Source organism: Lissotriton helveticus, chromosome 3_1 (assembly GCF_964261635.1).
Source record: "Lissotriton helveticus chromosome 3_1, aLisHel1.1, whole genome shotgun sequence".
Taxonomy (NCBI): domain Eukaryota; kingdom Metazoa; phylum Chordata; class Amphibia; order Caudata; family Salamandridae; genus Lissotriton; species Lissotriton helveticus.
Window position 1 is genome coordinate 1649625651 of NC_136061.1, and position 21333 is coordinate 1649646983.

Genomic DNA, 21333 nt, shown 5'->3' on the forward strand with positions numbered 1-21333 from the left:
ACCAATAGTTGTAAGTCGAGATTCATGGGTAGAACCGAAGGGTTTAGTATCCATAGGCCAGATCCACATTATGTACACAGAGAAAATCTTGGGGTAGTAACATCCTACAGTGTTAGGAAGTTGTGCCTTGATTGGCTAAAAACCAAAACACTCACACAGGTGAAACAAACGCTTATCCTTACTGTCACAGTAGGTGGATCTTAGGGATTTTTTACTAGGTTCCAGGAAGCCACGCCAGAAATGTATCATTTATGCTGGCATTTATACTGCTTACAATGAAATATGCAAGATATCCCAAAAAGAGGCCGCAGAGAGATTACGTGAAATAGACCGTATAAATCTAGAAAAATCTCTAGCAGTGGTAGACAATGGGTTAACTATATTGACCTCCAGGATATATTCCTTAGGCAACATTGTATCTTCTGCAATAGACACATTAGAACAAGATTTAGCCATATTACAACACGGGCAATCTCAATTACGTTATATTATGCTGTTGAGCTGGACGCTGCAATCATTGCGTGCTGGCATTGTGCCTTGGCCTTTTATCAACAGCACTTTTCTGAATACAATCTAACAGATAAGCAGATAGAAATGGCACTAAGGGGAGCAAAATATACAATGCTGCATATCAAAAAACTGTATAGGTTACCATTTACATTGGCAGAATCACCGTCCATGGACAGGATAATTAATGGCCACATAACTGTACTGGTCACTACTTTTCAGTTTCAGTATTGCCTTGAACAAAAGCAGGTGGGCAGATATGAAAAAATGGGTAAGGAATACATTAAGGAATCATGGGAATTACCATACAGATTTCGATGCCGGAGTGGGGATTGATTAGTGTTTCTAAGCGGTTAAAACTGTGAGAACGCTTTAAGTGGATCACTCATATGTCGTGATATAATGCTGCAAGGGGCTTATAATGGTTCTGTAGCAAACCTGTCCAGTCATTTGAGGGGTGCCCCAGCTGCAGTGATTACTCCAGCATTCGGGTTACTTTCAAATGGGAGTTACTTTATCCTGAACAGTCAAGGCTGCTGTGGAATGCTCTCGGGCATCATATAGCTGGTAACCGTGAGCGCCAGGGTTACTTGTTGTATGCAAATATTGTTTCCACCAACACATACAGTCAGGGAGGCGCAGTTATGGCCTTCACTGAATGTTTCTTTAATACGGTTTGATACTCAAAGCAGAATGAAAGCCATGCTTTTACAGAAGTCTGTGCCCTTTACCTCCACCCGAGAGACTTTTGATCTCCAGATCGCAATGTCTTCAGCTGAGATACAGGCACTTATCCATACAAACTGCCCTTTCCATTTCTTAGAAATGGTGAATCGTATCTTTAACATGTCTGGTACGACAGGCACAGTCCTCCTATTTAAGACCATAGGTTCTGGACTTCTAGGGCGCCTTTCAGACGGTACTTGGGAGTTATACCAAACTTCATACACTCTGTATTTGGACGCATCTTTGGAGGAGTTCTGCTAATCCTGCTTCTGATAGCAGGTATCCTGATTATTTTGTATCTTCTGCGCAATGGACGTCCCAGTCACCAAGGAGATGGAAAAAGCACTCTTAGAGAGTAAATACCGTGACCGCATGGTACAATATCTAGGCACGCCTCGCCTAAGAGATTTAAGTTCATCTTGATTCCTGTCATTTCGACCAGTCTGGATGGACTGCATCTTACCTGTCCTCTGATGCCTGTTTTGCGGAGCAGAATGCAAGTTAGACCTTTGGTTGACACTCCCATCTTGTGCGCAACCAGACGTGAATGCTCTACTGGACCCGATAACGGCCCATGTTCTGCAGTGTCCTTAGCGTATTCCTATGTTGATGGCGGAATTCCTTGAGCCACCACAGGTAGTAACTGCACCTGTTGGTATGGACACCGGCTCCTCCACTGATGGCGCACAGGCTGCCCCAGCACCGGCTGCGGACAGTGTGGAACATCATCTGTGCTCAATTGACGTACCCTGCAAGGTGCTACAGGGGCTGCCTACTGAGGACATAACAAAAATGTTGTGTCTACCAACCAGGACACATAAACATTTGACTCATTTTGGCTCGTTGTGTGCTAAAATTTGGAACTCAAAACAAAATTGACATTCCTTGCATTTATTTGACATTCGTGGCTTTCTAATGTGTATAGTGATACAGACTATAACTACTTACAATTTAGAGCTATGGCTTGCAAAATTTGTCTTAGACATTTTTTAGAAGTTTTAAACATTTTAGCTAAAGAGATGTTTTTATAAACTTTGTGCGTACCAATATCTAGTTAGACTAGTCGTACGGTAATACGTTACATATGTTGTCCAGTCGGAAGAGGAGTGGGTGTTATATTCCATATAGGTACCCTATAAATGGCTCAGGTAACATTTCAACCTTTCACCCTATATTCTTCCCTACATTACATACATTACGGTTCTTAGGGACTGACCTTTTACCTAGATACAACACTGCATTCCGAAAACAGGTTTTTCCCTAGTTCTAATCTCGTACATTATACATGAGGCTTCTTGGAAGTATAGCAGGACTAATATCTCTGTATAAAGTTCAGGCCCGATGTCATACTTTGGGCCGACACAGTAACACAGCAAGGTAGGACCCTGGGGAGATCGATGCGTATATATACCTAATGTCTTGCCTAGAAAGACAGAGGAGACCGAGACCTCCCGGCTAACACACTGACCAGAGACGCTGAGGTTCCTGCATGCAGACGCTCCAGCTCGCAGTGGTATAACATCCCTTGCGGGGTGTTCAACTCGAGACCAGGATGGGGTCCCCTATTCTCTCATTCCCAGGTAATGGGGTTCACTAGATCCTAGAGGGATTCTTGATGTAGCACCTACACAGACGCAAGGTACATTTAGTTGGGGAGGCATCATAGGAGTACGCACTTTTTATCAGGTGTAAATGCTTCTACTCATACATCTCTGCTACTGTCTTATGGTTGTTGCAGCTCATCTACACTAGAATAACAACTGTTCAATAAATTCTTATTGAAAACTCCCAGCCGGTTTATTCTGTGTATCTCTCGGAGACAAACTAAGTAAGCACGAGTGACTGAGCGAAAGGTAGTATATTGTTTATGTATGGTATATTCTGAGGGATCAGGGTTGTCATGTTCTGAGGTTGCCAGAATCTGTTCTCTCCTTGGTAAGAGGAGATTATAGTGGCACTGTGAGCTAGCGGATACAGACAGGCTAACGTATCCAGTGGGGGTGCCCAGAATCAGTCTGCCAGCAGTCCCACATTTTATGTTATCCAAACGCGCAGATCCTGTATAGGTCATATAGGAACTACATGACACTAGAGCATGCTGTTTCATGCTCGACCCTTAAAACAGGGTACACATGGTGTGCCCACACAGGCCCCACCCTTGGTCACAGATCATGTTACAGAGGAATTCTCCATGGCCACCCATGGTTGACGTGTGTGCTTAGGCTTAACAAAAATAACAAATCAACTGAAGCTAACGATGGGGAACACAAAGTAGGGGCACAAACTATCCAGAGTCATGTAGGGGCCCTTTTCTCTCCTAACATAATCACATTCTGCATACATGTACTGGCCACTGGGAGCCGTACCGCTGGCTGAGGCAGTGGGGCAACGCAACGCTACTCCGATATTGAACATTTTTAAAGCTGGAGGTGGAGCGGAAGCTAGGTAGCATGAAAAAGAATAAAGTCCCTGGCCCAGATTTAGTCCCAGTGGATCTGTTTTGGGAAAATATGTTAACCTGGAGTCAAATACTCAAAAAAGTGTTTAATGTAGCACTTGCTCCTGCAAATGTCCCACAATCATGGCGGCTGATTCACGGAACTAATCTGAGACAAAACCCTAAACGTACTACTTTAGGTATTCACAGAAGGCATTTAGTAGTAGTAAAGTTAGTATTTTGTCTTCAGTTAGTATTTTGTCTTAAGTTAGTACTTTGTCTTAAGTTTTGGTCTGAAGACAAAATCAAAACTTTAGACAAAATCCTAACTTAAGACAAAGTACTAACTTAAGACAAAATACTAACTTTACTACTACTAAATGCCTTCTGTGAACCCCAAAAGTAGTAAGTTTAGGATTTTGTCTCAGATTAGTACTGTGAATTGGCCCCATTGTGCTCTCCTATTATAGTACAGCTGAATGAGAAAGGATATCTGTGGCAAATTACCAAACAATCTCCTCCTGGATGGGGCAGGAAAGATACTCAGGAAGGTCTTGTTAAAGCGTTTGCAGGGTTGGGTGAATAATGCCGGGTCGGGTCTTGTCTGGTGGCTCAGTGGACTTATGCATCCACTGCAGGGGCCTGTGTTCAACCTCATGGTCACAGGTTCAAATCCCGGCAGGTCCACTCAGCCTTTCATCCATCTGAGGTTGATAACATGAGTACCATTGAGTTGGGTAACAATAAACATCTGTTATTCAGCGCCAAGAGACCTATGGGTGAACGTGCGCTTTACAAATACATATGTTATGTTATGTAATGCAAGCATTTTTTCCAGGGAGCAGGCTGAGTTCAGGTCAAGGATAGGAACCCCTGATCAGGCTATTTGCCTATATATGATCTGTCACAAATATACCAGAGTTAAAAACGTCCAGTTATATCTAACCTTTATTGACCTGAAGTTATCCTTTGACCTCGTAAACTGTTACATTTTATCGCAAGCCTAGGAGGAGCAAGGGGTTGAGCCCCTAATATAGATGGCATTAATTGCACTCTATACTAGTAATAAAGCAAAAGCAAGTTATGGCCCTGCCGGCGAATGTGGCAAATCATTCCCAATTAAAAAGGGTGTGAGATAGGGGTGTGTATTAGCTCCTCTGCTATTTAGCTTGTTTGAAATCGTTTGCAGGGTTATTTAGTGGAATTTGCACAGGATGTTCCACAATTGATGACCAAAATGTCTTAATTTTACTTTTTACCGATGACACGGTCTTGTTGACTAGAACTGCACATGCTAGGCAAACGTTAATGGGAAGATTTTGTGGGATACTGCAACGAGAAGGATTTGACAATCAACTGCATAAAACAAAGGTGGTGCAAAGGAAACGCTCGCAAAGATTGAAAAGAAAGCTAATGGTGTATGGGAACATATGTGTGTTAAGCACTTCCATTATTTGGGCATATGTTATACTCGGTGACTTCTCTGAAAGGAGCACATATTGAAAGGAAGTAGCACCATTTTGCAAGCATCTAGGGTTGCGCTCAAATTTAGGGGAAACGCAGGCTCCTAGTGCATTGGCACCACAATCTAAGTTTACCAATCGAAAGCTGTAGCTGCTGCCCTTTACGGGGCTGTGCTATAAGGTTATAGTAACTTGCATGTATTGACTGTAGGGGAAAACAACTTGTTAAGAGCATTGCCAAGGCTCGAGCCGGGCACTCCCTTACTGCCTCTGGTTACTGAACTTGGCCATACTTTGATCTCAGATTTGGGTGAGATTAAGCCAGTATTGTACTGGATTAAACTGGTTAGGAACCCAAATGCCTCCACATATTTTAAGACGGTGAATGAGGTAGCACACTGTGGTAGGGTGCAGGCAAGTATCCTACCACAGTGTGCGAGGATACCCCCCTCACCCCCTCCCGTCCAGCAGGTAAGAGTGAGATCCAGGGAAGGAGGAAGGGAAGTGGCAGAGATGTGCACTCCAGGCTCCTTCTGCCACTTGTTCCGACTTTTGATATTGTCAGCTGGGGCCTCAGTTGGGCACTAGGTCACAGTGGAGTATCTTTCAGAGCAGGTTTACTACAGCCTGCTTTCAATCAAACAGACCAATAACGCGCACTCTGTGAGGCATCCCTCACACAGATCAACCCTCACATCGATCAATACACACCCTATGTATGGCATTCCTCACACAGGCTAACCCACACACCAGCTGATAGCGTGTCCTGTGTCTGCTCGTAAGAGAGATCTCAGGAAAGAGGGAGGGAAGCAGCAGAGAGGTGCACTCCAGACTTCTGCCTCTTCCGGCCTTTCTTTCTGTCAGATGGGGCCTCAGTTGGGGATTGGGTGCAGCAGGCACGGGTGAAGAGGAACCGAGAGAGGGGAGGTGAAGGTAGGTTGCTGTTTGTGCAAGAGGGTGCAAGTCCAAATTCTAGATTCTCATGAGCCCTAGGCCCTTGCTCGCTCGTTTGCCACTCCATCCACACCTAATGCACTTCCTCATCTTTGTACCAGATGCTGAGTCCGATACTGATGTCTGATGTTAGTGCGTGGTTCGTGTGGAGCGGTGTCACTGTGCCGGCTTCGTGGGACGGTGCAGTGAGGCAATGGCTTGAGCATGGTGCTGCTTACAATGCTATTTACTTTTTTACTTGGGCTGTGATCGGCACCAATAACTAGATGTATGCTGCCGGCTCTGCGTGTGGTGAACAGGTTCAGGAGAGGAGTCAGCGTCCTGTTCATTTGCAATAATAATCACATCGAACCACATTTGATGAAGTTCACCGGGGACAGCTGGCCCCGCCCCACCACCTTGCCTCCCGCACTGGTCCCACGACCGTCCCAGCTGATGATGACCAGACAGACTCTGGATGTAGGGGTGGCTGTGCCGAGCATTACTCCACCCACTTGCGGAAATACACAAAATTTTTCAGAAACTCCGCGAGCTCCGCCCAGGTCTAGGTGTTACCTCTGGGGCAGAGACAAATAAAGTTTGTTCCGACATATTGGAAATGGTAAAAGAACATCATCAACTGCTTGTGTCAGCCTACTCTGATCTAAAGATGGAACCAGCATCTTAAAGATGGTATCCCTTCAACGCCTCTTCTATCAACTGCAGAACTACCCAATTCGATCTCTCATGTCGAATATACTTCCAATCGAGGAACTGGGGAGGTATCGTAGCCGCAGATGTGCAGTGTATCATGCACCCTCACATTTGCAGGTGCTGAATAAATGGTGATACAGCCAAAGAGACGTCGGACCACCCACCCCTTCAGAATCTGAAGGGGGTGGGGTGTTCGGCGTCATGTTGACTGACATGATTGTCAGTCAGACGTCACCAGGGGCATGCAGCAGCACAATTGCGCATGAGTGGGGACGGAGGGCGAATTTGTGCACTGTGCCCACTCATGCGCATTAGTGCCTGCTCTGTCTTGCGCATGCCCATTAGGAGAGCGAGGGTTGAGCAAAGGATCAAACCTCGCTCTCCTAATGGGCAGACGGGCGGAGAGGAACGGTGCCCTAAGTTAATCCTGGCGTTGCTGGTAGTGCCAGGATTGGCTGAGAGGGGAATCCCACCCACTTGTCAGCAGTTCCCGTAGGCGCCAACGGACCCGAGGCGGCGAGGACCTGCTCAGGTAGGATTTGTATTTTCTTTTAAAACTTCCCCTAAGCCAGCCTTCAACCCCCCCCCCCCGCGACACCCCTCTCCACCCCCCCCCCCCCTCCCTCACGAGCCGTGACTGGGGTAGGGCCCTGCCAGGGAGTGTGCCAGCGGCAGGGACAGGTCGGCAATCACTGATCAGGATCTGCTACCTCAGGCTCTGCCGAGTTTCCTGTTAGTGAGTTTGAGTCCTGGCTAGTCTTTTAGCTACTGCGTGATCATGTGAAAACTGTTAAATCCAACGAAGATGCGATCTTCATACTAACACGTACTCGGCAGCATACTGTTACTGCTGCTGACACTCCAGATTCCTGGCAGCGTCAGTCACCTCCCACCCAGGCCAGGATTTGGGAAGGAGGGGTGGGGGGGGGTGGACAGACCACAAACAACTTCTTGTGTGTAAAAGGCCGCTTTATTGGAACAGGTGGACATAACAATACAAACTCCTCGGCCAAATGCCTCACTAAATAAAACACTTACCTAATCCCTACTCCCCTCCCCCGCCCTTAACAGTTATTCGAAACCCACCCCCACCCGAGCCTTACAACAGTTCAACAATAAAATATCATAATTCAATGCATAACACATAAGCTTATAAAACTAAACATCTATGACACCAAAACTCCCCTGCCTGCCCCTTCACCACTTACGATCACCCAACCTCTGTAAGTGCCCCAGCAATCAACCTATCCAAACAATCCCTGTCGATGACCCCACTTTAAACTATTCAACAAAAAACTCTGCCAACCCTGGCAAAATTCCACTAATCTCCGCCACCCAGAAAGCCGGGGGGGAGGAGACTACCACCCCCTTTCTGCCCCCCAAACCAACATTAATAGCGTCTGTCTGATACCACCGTTTCCTCCGTTCTAAACACAAGCTAAACTAGTTCCTCCTCGAAAGCTTCTGCACGTTAAGACACCTAGAAAGGACTTTTCTAACCTCCAACCAATAAATGTCCATACCCAACCTGGATAAGTGCACCCCATCGCTCCTGAAAATTGCACCAACTCGAACTTAATTTCCCTATGGCACACTCTCCCAAAGCGTAGGCTCCTGCAAAATCTAGAGATCCCCAAATTGACCTTCTTCCGCGCCCTATCGCTCGCCCTGTGATGCCGAGCGCTCCTCCAAAATCTACACGGCACAAGCTCTATCCCCAGAACATGGCAACCAGACCACTTTTCTTTCAACAGCGTCAAATCCCAAATATACTTCCCAAAACATACGGGCATAGGCCCCCAATCAACCACTTGTTCAATGGCGGAACAAATTCCCTCCATAACATCCCCCTCCCCTTTCCACACAGCTTTAAACAAGCACGTCCTTAAAAACCCAGCATTTTCCGAAATAACCACAGTCCGCCTGTACTTGAGCCCATTTTACAAAAGAGTGCCCCTCCATCCAAATGGTAAATTCGGGAGAGCGGGGGCCCGCTACGAACCTGAAACAAGAAAAAACAACATGAGGTTCAAGAAAACGAGGTTAACACAAGCGGTTCTTCGCAGTGCTCCGCACCTATTGTTGGAAACAGTTGGATACCCAGCGCCCAAATTGCATGATATCCCCTCTAGACCAGCCTCGGTTACCAGCCGCTGATGACACCCCGATTCTAAACGAAAGAGTTCCAAACTGTGCTCCAACCAGGTCTAGCTGCTTCAAAGCTTTATGCAGCACCATGCGCAGTTGATGATCCGTCCCCCTAACACCGTCAGCATGTCGAAAAACCCTCACACTATCTTCCCCACCAGATATGTTCCTCCAACTTCTGGCCCAATGTAAAGGGCATGTCGACACCGGGGAAGCTGCTTCCAGCCAAACCCCATTACTCCGACTTCTCTGGTCTGTTTTGTGCCCTGAAAAGCCAAGTATGAATCCTCTCGTCAGCGAAGAAAAACTCCCGTCAAGAGACCCCTAATCTTGACCTGGACCAAGCCACTCGGACACCCCAAAAGTTCCCAAAAACATACCGCCCAAAAAAGAAGAAACAAACCAGCTTCGAAACATCCCCGAAAATGACAGGTAAAACTGCCAATACACGTGCTAAAGTCGGCCAAGATAAAGGCCTACGTGCCAAACGTGTACTGCCCCGCTCCCTATCCCCACATCCAACATCCCTCGCTGAAAGGGAGAATCCCCACAAAGTTTTCCCATAAATGAAATGCCAGATAAATTTCCCTGCAATGATGACCTTAGAAAGATCTCTTCAATAAGATCTAGCAACACTGTATCACAACCTCCGAACGCCTCTAAGATAACTCCCTCCAGCAGGTGCCTGAAGCTAAGAATTCCTTCCAGGCCAGAACCTACATCGCACAAGTAAAAGCTGACAATGAACCTACCTCCAGCTGTACAACCCTACGATGCCTGCATACCACAAATGTTCTGCTGTTGGTGTTGGTGTCCTGTCCGCCTCCTGCGCCAGCCAATGGAATTTCTCCCACCGCGAACGAGACAAAGCATCCGCAATGTAATTTTCCACACCCGGTATATGCAGCAACAAACACCCGCAGCAACTTCAAAATCTGCACGTCTCTTGCCAACTGTCTGTTGGATGTCAACCACTGCCAAGTTATCAATCCCGAACAACACCTTCTTATGCGCCGGGTCCTTACCCAACAACGACCGCGTAACCAGCACCGGGAAAAGCTCCAGAAAGGCAATTATTCCCCCACCATCTTTCCACTGCTCAGGCCACTTCTCCGCACACCACCTGCCCTGCCGGTATAGACCAAAGCCCTCACTGTCTGCCGCATCTGAAAAATGTATGGACATCCCGCTGAAAACCCTCTCTGACCAATGTTATTCCCTTAAAGGAATGCCGAAATGTTTTCCACATCCGCAGATCTTCCTTCACCTCAGCCGACGAGCGGATATGGTGGTGATGCAGATGGTGTCCCGCCAATGCAAGACCCAGTCAGAAAAAAGTCCTCCCTGCCCTGACCACTTTGCAGGCGAAAATGAGATGGCCTAACAAGCCTGAATGTCCTTCACCGTAACCTCCTGTTTTACAAGTATTACTTCCAACAAATCCAACACCTTAGCTTTCTTATCCAAAGGCAGCCGTGCCTGCCTTATCATTGAATCAATTTCAATGCCTAATAATGACATGGTCGTACATGTACCCAATGTCTTTACCCCCGGTGTCAAGGGGACACCCAGCACCCCCATGAGCTCATGGAACTTGTCTAGCTCCAACATGGCACTCCATAGAACCCGGGGAACCCACAAAAAGAAGTCGTCTAAGTAGTGTGTTACCAGCCCATGACCAGTGTGCTGTGTGAAATACCACTGTAAAAAGGTGCTGAAACACTCGTATAGAGCACAGGACATGGAACCACCCCTCGATACTGCCTTATCCACGTACCATTGACCTTCAAAATGGATTCCCAAAAGACTCCAATCCTCCTTATGTACCGGAAGCAAACGAAATGCAGATTTTATATCACATTTCGCCATCTCTGCAGTTGGGCCTGCGGTCACAACCAGTGACATAGCCACGTCAACTGAGGAATATGACACTGAGGCTGCCTCCTCATCAATCAAATCAATGACTGAAGACCCCTCGGCCACGATAGGTGTTGTATGAGTCTGTAATGACCAACTTCTTTTTGGGAACCACCCCGATTGGCGAAACAATCAAATCCTCCACCGGCCAGACATCAAAAGGATCTGCCATCCTTCCTTCACAAACTTCTTTATCCAACTTGTCTTGTACCATCAACTTATGTTCAGCTGCTGACCTTAAATTCCTCGCTAGCCGCCTCTGCCAAGGCCCCTTGTAACCCAAACTAAACCCCTCTGCAAAGCCTACCAACAGAACCTCTTTTGCCCTGCGCTCCTTTTTACCTCCCCTACCACTCTGGGATCGCTGTGATGGTCCAGTTGTGTTAGCCCCAGACCGCTGCCACCGCTGATTTCCTTGCTGCTTGACTCCCAACATTTAACTAAGGGGTGTTTCTTCCCACACAGATAGCACTCGTGCTTGAATTTACAATACTCTCTTGTGTACATGCCTTTATTGACCTCCCAGCACGCTCCTGACCCAGATTGTGTAGCTGCAGCCCTCCCCACCCCCCCGGGTGAGTTGTCTCTGAAAGGGCCGGTACACTAAAGGAAAACCCCTTGCTGTAAATATAGTTTCACCCCCCGTTGGTGATTGGCCAGCTCATAATCCTCCTCCTTTGACCCTTCTTTAGACCGCCCTCCCTGTGCAGTAGCTTCAAAATCTCAACGTATTCCCCCTCCCAGATGTGATCTTTAGTGCTACCATCAAATGCGCACCCAGGGGCTTTGTCACATCCATGTAAAACGGCTTTTTAAACTTCAACTCCTTACTCAGTAAAGGCTCTTTACCAGGCACTTCAGGTTCCATATTCATTCCACTCACCACTTTAGTGCCTGGTCCACCACATCACCAGTCCCCACCCCTTGATCTTTGACATATTTACCCCTGTGGAGCTCACCACCCAGCTCCTCCCGAACATCATCACCCTCGTCCTCTCCAACACCATCTTTGGTTTGGCCCGTGGGACAACTTTCTCACCTGACTCCAGCTTTTAAAACTTCAACTCTTTACTCTGTAAAGGCTCTTTACCGGGCACTTCAGGTTCCGTATTCATTCCACTCTCCACTTCAGTGCCTGGTGTCACCACATCACCAGTCCCTACCCCCTGATCTTTGACATATTTGCCCGTGTGGAGCTTACCACCCAGCTCCTCCCGAACATCATCACCCCCTGTCCTCACCGACACCCCTTTGGTTTGGTCCGTGGGACAACTTTCTCACCTGTCTCCAACAAGGCAGCCCGACCAGGCGCCAATCTCCATGCCACTTGCTCAACAGAGTCCACCGTCCGAGGAGCCCTCACCACGGGCCGTGCTCTCTTCTGGGTCCCAACGATACTGCCCGGGCTGCACCACCTCTGGTGCCTGTAACACACTAGAAGACAAATGAGAAGGCACACCCCCCTTCCTCATTGTCCCTCAACTCCCCTTCCTCGGGACTGCATCATAATCCAGTACAATTGCTTCCTCTAGCTGTAGAGGATCTGACACAAAACCAACACTGCGGGCCTTAACGACCCAACATTGCTTACACCAGCCCTAGCAGCCCCTGAAATCACTCCTGGTGGGGGAGCCGACTGTACCCACCGGTACTCCCCCTTAAGTTGACTATCTTGAAGATTGCAGTCCAGTGGCCCTGGTGACCAACTTATTCTTCCTGACGTTGGGGCCAGCGAGGACGCGTCAGACCTTCGTCAGCTGGCCGCGCTGGGATCCCTCGCCGGTACGGTATGTGCCGCGCAAGGCTCCACCCTCCCTTCTCCTCTGCACAAATGGGCCGCACCTCGCCCTACCGAGTCTGCCTTCCCACGACGCTCCCTACCCTGAAAAGAGATTTGGACTGGTGTGCTGGGACCTTGCAAAAAACTAGCTGGCCTACTCTCCATCCTAACTGAGCTCCAAGGGGGGGCTGACCGATTCCGCATGCCTGCCCTCCCCCTGCCCTGCACTCCCTCCGCCCAGGCCGGGAAAAATCAAGCCCTCCCATGCTTAAGCTCCCAACGCTGGGTCCAGCTCAAACTCTGAAAACACGTAAACCCTCGCATTACCTACAACCAGCCCAGTGCCCTGAACTTTGAACCCCCTCAAGGGGCTGTAAACCCCCCACCCCCACCCCATAACCTGCACCCATTCCCCCTCCCCAGGGGAGCTACCACCCACTGTAAAAAGGTTTCCCCCTACCTGTAGGAGGATGGGAAAAAGAAGAGGGCTATCTGCATCCCTCCCAACCCAGCCCCGCCTCCATATCTCCCCCCTCATGCCCACCAGACAACAGGTCCAGAAAATGCCGTAGCCTCCGCGGCCCACTCCCCCATCTCCTTCCCATAGCCACCTCTACATGCACCTCAAAGAGCTGCGGGGATGCCAACTGCATTCGGGGCTCCCCCCACCCACTCCGCTCATGCCTGCAACCTCCCGTGCCAGATGAAGAGGCTCCAAAGCACCACGCAGCTCTCCCTCAGCCCCCGGCAGACCAGAGATATGGGAGCCGAACAGCGCATCAAAAATCCCCCTCCTGCTCCGCTGTTGCCGATGGCCCCGACCGGCTGCGAGAGACGCAGCACGTCTCTCGCCGCGCGCGTGTGTGTGCGCGCTTCGCTCCTCGCGCGGGGGCGGACACAGACACTGCTCGGGCAGAAAAGCAGCCATGGCCTCCGCGGCTGACAGAACAGCCACACTCCCTCCGGCCCCAAACCTCCCACCTTCCCGCTCCCCCTGGCTCACCTCAGAAGGGCAGGCCTGATCCTCTGCCTGTGTGCACCAAACCGGGGACGACTTCCGCGAACGCGGGCGGCCCCGTTCCACCGATGCCATCAATTTGAACCTGTTCAGGGAGGCCCAGGTCCATTCGCCCGGCCTCTCTCAGGAGGCGAAGTGCCTCGAGCACCAGACGTTTCCAGCGGCCATACCAGTCTGACGAATCTGCTAAAGAGCACCAAAAACTCACGCTAAAGAAAACGCGACCAAAACACCCTCCCAAACCATTTTCTCGACAAAACCAATCTACAAAAATTCCCTAACAAAAAATTACCTAACTAACGCTCCTACCCACCAGGTCACCAAGGACAAAATGGTGGCTGAGAGCAGTAGCCCAACGTATTTATACGTTGGGCTACTTTTGGGCTATGTGAAAGAAGCCCAAAACAAAATGTCCGCTTGTCCTCAAATCCCCCTTTCCCCCGTCCCTCCCAAACTGCCCGGGGGGACCTCCCTTCGATCGTCTGCCCCCCCAAACCTCCTTGTGAGTTCATTAAAGCCTCTCTTTCTGTCTGTCAGGGGAATGAATAGCAGGGGGTTTGTTAAGCGCGAGGGCCCGGGAATAGAAGCGGCCCTCACAGGCCCAGGGAGCGTGTTGAGGCCCTGTTTAATGCATACTACACCAAAGTGTGGCTGGGAGAAGAATAAAGGGATTTCCTTTTCTTCACAAATGGAAGGGGTTAGAGAAGGCTCAGTTTACGGGTCAGAAGGAAACCTATGGAAGAAATTGTTCATAAGAATGTGAAAGGGAGGTAGAAGAGATACGAAAAGTACACGTTGACTGCAATAAATTCGAGTTTTTGCATTTGTTTTTAACATCCCTAGATACTAGCAGGACATGAAACATAAACCGCACTCTTTTACGTCTGTTGTAGTGTTGGTGTCGGAATTCCACGCATTCTTCTCCCCCCACCCACTTTTATTTTTTGTAATTAGGAAGACTGACATAGTTTGGGTCTAGAGTGCAGTGTAAGAGCATGATGAAAAGTCAGTCTTAGCTTCTGTGTGTGAATAAGAATGTTGGAAGCCGAAAAGTTAATTGTGTCACTTTTAATTGAATATTTCGCTGGTGATGCTCATAGGAGCAGCTCCTGCCAATGTCATTCAATGTCAAATCAAATCCAGGTCTAAAAAACACTTGCATATTAAGGCAGATTGTGAGAATTTGGGATGTTAGTTGATGGAGTGTGAGATCATCTCAGACAACAGCCCCAATCCTATCAGGCTGAACCACAACCTCATTAAATTAAGATGTGTTTGATTTACTTGTCGTCGTACTTTCATGAAAGACCTAACATCCAGGTGTGTTTTTTTGTTCTATTTGGCCTGCAAAGCCCATAGTATTTTCTGTATTGGCTTAATATCTCCCTCGGTTTTGTGCAATATAAGAATAGTTACTTCCTCGCTTAATAGTTTTATTTTGACTGGAGTATTTTGCGACCTACAAAGGTATGATACACACTCTACAACAATGCACCAGAAATTATGTTGATGCAGGAACACTGCCTTTTGTGCATTTTAGGGAACGTGGCATTGTGATTAGTGGTGAATACGCTACATTAAGTGTTCACCAAGATATGGGAAACAAGTGAAACATTTCTCATGTGTAGGTGATTCAAACATTGTGTGTAACTAGACATCACGAGCGCCACCTTGTGCCTTTTCTTGCATATTTGAAAATGTTTGCAGTGTTGTTCTCTTCCCATCATCCATGATGCAAACGCTCATCCATGCTGATTTTCTAAAGATTGGGATTGTAACACAATGTTGGAGTTTTTAATTTGTGTACCAGTTTTCAGTGGAATTTAGAAAAGCGGAATTGTGTGTCCGACGCCTAATTAATTACCCGCAGAGCTGATAATCCGCGCTCATAAAATAGCACATACGCACATTTATTTTCCTCTCTTTTTCAACGTGGAAAATATCTTTTCATGAGGATAAATCCCTGACGCTTACCCCCCCACAAGATATGGTTTAGCTCCTTTATCATCAAAATTGGGCCACTTACGCCTCTATGTTTACTTGTGCAGTTATGGCGGGGAATGCATTGCAAATGTTTGTGCATAACCCCTATGTTGCTGTTTTGTCATTGCTGCTCGCCACACTTGCAGTGGGCACTTCAGTGGGAGCCCAGGCAAAGTGCTCTGCCGGCCCCCCACCCCACGGGGGGGGGGGGGGGGGTTGGGGGTGCGACCGCGCTCTTTGCCAGGGCCGGTTTTCGGCCGATATTGCTACAGGGCCGTTTTTGCAGCCACGCTGCAAAAACGGCCCTCAGGGGCCCAAAACCGGGCCACGCCCTTGCGGCACACCGGGGGATTGCCCGGTGCTCGCAAAGGCCAGTCCGGGCCTGCCGCTGCTCGGGAAGATGAAAGAACATGGAGCTGGGCCTTTAAAAAATGCGGCTTGCAGCACCTGTCAGAGGCTTTCAGGGCCTGGCTAAGAAAAATGAACGTGAAAAAGCTGATTCATTAACATAAAGCCATTTAGTTGGTCAACATTCCCCAGCAGTAAACAAGGATGGTTAATCCATAGAGCAGCTGATTGGGTCTGCAGCCCGCTGCCTGGGCGCGAGGGCTGCCGTAACAATAGGGAAGAACAATGTTTGTGATTCACCCGGCACAGAGCACTGCATGGAAAATTAAAACTGCTGAACAGAGGGAAAGCAAAGCGAGACGGCAAGAGGGGGAGAGCTAGAGGTAAAGAAGAAGGCGAGGACACAACAGAAGAGGAGAGCAAAAAGGAGATGAGAGGGACAAGGGAATAAGTGGGGTAGGGATAAGATGGAGGAGGGAAGGGTGACAGATAAACTGGAGGAAGAACACATGTAAATAAAGGAGGTAGGGAGGAAGGAATGCACAAGGAAGTAAGCAAAGAAATGGACTATGGTGGGAAAGAAGGGCGAAGGAAAGAAAAAGGTAAAGAGAAATAGATGGAGGAAGGGGGTGTAAATGAGAAAGTTGTGAAAGAAAGGGAACATAAAAAGAAGGGAAGAGGGAAACAAAAACAAAGAAGGGGTAAATAGAAGTAAGGGAAAGTGAGGATAGTAGAGATGGGATGAAGAAAGTGAAGTGAAAGAAAGGGCAGTGAGAAAGAGATGGGACAGCTGTGATGGCAAGAAAGGAGGGAAGAAAGAAAAAGAGCAAGAAAGAACGCAAGACAGAAAAAGAAATCATCTGAATGAGAGCAACAGAGAAAGCAAACGAAGCAAATATGTAAATAAAGAGAAAGTAAAGTTGGAAACAAATAAAGAAAAGTAGCATAGAAAGAGGATGCCAGGAGAGAAAAAGTAAAGGAACTGAGCTCTAGGTGATGAAATAGACAAATGGAAGTGAGGGAAAAAAGCATAGATAGAGACAGTGTAGATGACAAAGGGAGAGAGGAAGAAAGAGACAACATTAGGCTTAGGAAAAACCAATCATTCGGAGAGCACCTACAGACAAGAGCCTTCACCTTGTACATCAGTTAGAAGGCCTTAAGACTACGTACAAGTGTTAACATATCACTACATCTTTGGGAACACATAGTATCAGGTGAAGGATCTTGACTGTAGGTGCTCTCAGAATGGTTGTTTTTTCCTAAGCCTATTGTTGACTGAACATTACGTGCTCTTGGCCATAGTACTTAGTGTGTACATCTTATCTTAAGCAACATTTCAGCACTCCTTGTTTTGGAATAACTTCAACTCTATTTAAAGGTATTTTCTGTATTCCTGGTATGAATGGCTCTAAAATAAATGGCTGAGAAAGATTTCTGGTGTTGGAATATGCAGAAGGGTTCAGGTTTGTGCAGTGGACTGTGATGAGTTTTCAACTTCCAGAGAAAATATAGAGAGGACATGAGATGAGTACTCTCTTAAGGGCATACTTTTTGAGGAGGCCCTCAGCTTTTGATTGCAGTGGCTCAGTCTATTTGGTGATTCACAGTTCCAATCATTGGTAAAACATGGTTTGTTGAACATAGATGAGATGTACTAGCAAATTGTTGGATTGCGTATTGCATTTCAGGTTTACAATTTGACCAATCTTTTGACTTCTTACCAACGAAATATGAGTGTCTTCCTGGTCGAGACCACACTGCTTTTTCTCTTATCTGTCTTGTATCAAGACCCTGCTGGAGTATGGGGTGAAAGAAAGCTTGAATAAGCAGCTACCTATGGTATATGACATCTCTTTATTGATGAAATAACTGCACTTTCACAATTGCTTTATTACCCTTCCTGCTTTCTCAAATTTGCCTGAAAATTTACCATTTGTCCACTCTTTTTTCAAATTTTTCTCGGTGGGAGAACCCCCCCCGAACCCTCCTTAGGTTGTTCAGGCTCGCACGCTACGCGCGCGAGCTGCGGTGCACTATGCCAATCATTTTACGCCCCACTACTTTCAAATGTCACCAGCCGCCCCTGACCATTCGTGATCCACTAGGCATCTTCGGTCAAGTTTGTCTACACTGGCGTTCACAGAGCCGGCGAGGTGTTGAACCACCAGGGATATGCCCTGATGTTCCAACCGTGTCCAGAGTTGTACAGCTTCTTGACAAGGGGTCCATGGCTCCACCCCGCTGCTGTCCATGAACAAATGTACTAGCCTTACTAGGAGGAGGGCAGAACGGCTTTTAATACCAGCCGGATAGCCTGTAGCTCCAACAGGTTTATGTGGTCTGGGTTTCGCCGGAGCCCAGAGGCCTCTGATCTCCACCTCTCTCAGATGGCTGCCCCATTTCTGGAGTGATGCATCTACCACTACTGTCAGATCTGGTTGGGGTAGGGAGCGGGGTCTGTCGCTGACCCAATCACGGTTCATTAACCACCATTGTAGATCTTTTGAAGGTCCCTCGAAGCTCTCGACCATGTCGGAGTAATTCCCTTGATGCTGCTCCCACTGGGACTGCAGGTACCACTGAAGAGCTCACATATGCCATCGGGCATGTGCACAAGCAGAATACAGGAGGCCATGAGGCCCAGCAGCCTCAGAGTCAGTCTCACCGAAATCCAGGACAGAGGCTGAAACATCCAACCGTCGAGGTAGGGGAAGGCTGGCACCCCTGATCTCCACATATGAGCTGCAACCACCACCATCACCTTGGTGAACACCCGAGGGGCGCTGGTAAGGCCAAAAGAGAGCACCGTGAACTATGGGTAGGCAGTATGGGAATGTGGAAATATGAATCCTGCAAGTCCAATGCTATCATTCAGTCTCCTGCATCCAGGGCAGATAGGACATGAGCAAGCATGAGCATTTTGAACTTCTCCTTCTTGTCGAAGAAATTGAGAGGGCATGGGTCTAGCATAGGATAAAGGCCTCTGTCCTTCTTGGGCACCAGAAAGTAGAGGGAATAGCAACCATAATAACCTACTTCTGGCATTGGCACTCTCTCTATGGCTCCCTTGGCCAAGAGAGGCGTCACTTCCTGGTGGAGAAGGGATAGGTGGTCCTTCGTCATTCTGTCATAAGCAGGTGGCATGAAGGGAGGGGTTGTTCAGAAAGGGAGAGAGTAGCCCCTTCAATTGATCTGCAAAACTCACTGGTCTAATGTTAGAGACCGCCGTTGGGGCATGTGTTGGCAGAACATTCCCCCTATTGGGTGCCCATGATGGTAAGAGGGCAGACTATAAGTGTTTGGAGGGTGCGGGTGGACTAGTCTGACCTATGGCTTCCTGCCTCACAGTGTCTGTGGGTACTGCGTGCTCAGCCACGCAGAGACAGGGAAGCTTGCACGCCAAGGTGGCTGGAGGGGTACAGATGCGTCTGGAAGCCCCTCAGAGGCGAACTGGGGGAGACGAGGAGCCACGGAAAGGAACAAGTACCTGGCCATAGCCCTGCTGTCCTTAAAGCGCTCCAGTGATGAATCTGCCTTGTCTCTGAAAAGATGGGAGCCATGAAAGGGCATGTCCGTAAGCGATGTTTGGACATCCTCAGAAAAGCCAGTCATCCTCAAGCAGGCGTGGTGCGGTAAGGCCACTGTCGATGAAATGTAAACTAAGCTGTGTCTCTCCGTTAGGCAACAGCCTGGGAGAGTACGCCCACGCCTCCTCCAGGACCGTAGGCAGCACCTGCCCAGCTGTATCCCACAGTGAGCGGGAATAGTGGCCCAAAAGGCCTGCGGTGTTCATGGATTGCAGTGCCAGGCTGGTGCAAGAAAACATCTTCTTGCCTAAGTTGTCCAGCCTCTTGGATTCCTGATCCGGTAGTATAGTTGAGAATGCAAAGATTTACAGGTGACTTGGAGGCATGTATCTCCAAGCTCTCTGGGGTTGGGTGTTGCGCAAGGAAGTTGGGGTCCCGGGTGAAGAGTTTTGGCAACAGGCAAATGTCCTGTTCACAGGAGCTCCTGTGTGGGGCTTGGACCAAGAATCATGTAGCGTCATTAAATGGGAGAAGCTGTTCTGAGGTGGACAATACCAGTTGAAGCACTTTTGTCAAGCAAATTCGTCTTGATTGCTACCAAGGGTAAGTAAAGTTCTAGGACCTCTGCTGCCTTCCCATCCAACATTGCAAATGATGCTCCTTCCTCTGTAGTTACTGTAGGGGGAGAATGCATGCCAGTATCTGGAGAGGTATCCAGTCCACTGGCAGCCACCAAATCTTCACACTGAACCATGTTTGCATCGTAAGGCTGGTATTCTTCAGGGTACAGTGACCCCTCTCACTCCTGCCTAAGACCTAACCTACAAGGATAGGACTCAGGCTCCTGCCAGTCTCTGGTCGGCGTCAGGCGACACCCTCTGGCTTCCGGTGGGAGCCGGGGATCAGAACGTGGACGACAGCGCTGGGAGTGTCGGCATCGGTATTGACGCTTTGGAAGGTTAAAGTAGTACAACAGGTGCCGGTCCGGATCCATCTGTGAATCCAAGGGGCCCGACTGGTGCCGAGGCCGAAGTCACAGGCATGGATCCAGTAGGGGCATTTCCTGAACACATGGGTCCCCAAGGCGTGCTAGAGGGAGAGGGGACGCCCAAATATGAGGTGCACAACTTCATAAAACTCTCTTAATTGGGTGGAGGTCACTCCAGTTTCCAGAAACTCAGGAAGGCATGGAGACAGCTTAGGCACTGGAGCCAGATCTTGGATGTCAATGCTCCCTCTTTTCATCGTCTGAAGTATGAGGCAAAGCTGAAGAGCTCTTCAACTTCTTCTTCAGCTTGTGGTGGGACTTAGCCAAGTGGCCCAATGACTTTGAATGCAAAGAGTATTTCAGACTAAGTGACGGCTTCCAGGATCTTCCTCTCGACTGGGATCTCGATCCTCGCGGTGTCAGACGCAAAGCCACTAGGAGCTTGAGGGTTCACTCCCTCTCATTCCTTCGGGTTCAGGGCATGGCAATCGTAGCATGCCTTAGGATCATGTTTGCACTCAAGGCACCAAAGGCATACAAGATGCGGGTCCGTTATCAGCATCGAGCGGTGACAGGCAGAACATGTCTTGAAGCCAGCCTTCTGAGAGGACATACCTGCCATACCAGGAGGAAAAGCTCAAGGAGACTCAACAAAAAGTCATAAAAATGTAGTCAAAAATTGACAAAGGGGAAGCTCTTCTCCGGATGTGTGCTGACTGGCGCAGAAAGAAAAGAACTCACATCAGCAAGCTGGGGTGGCGCCTATATAGGCATCACGTATGTCACTTACAGCGCGAACAACGCCACATGGAGCAGAACAATGCATCTTCGGGCCCGCAGG

At 48.5% G+C, this 21333-nt stretch overlaps 1 protein-coding gene across 3 annotated transcripts in view; it reads right to left on the reverse strand.

The window, feature by feature from the left end:
- Positions 1 to 21333, reverse strand: part of PARP9 (poly(ADP-ribose) polymerase family member 9) — a 797801-nt gene that overhangs the window by 130425 nt on the left and 646043 nt on the right. The window lies entirely within an intron of this gene.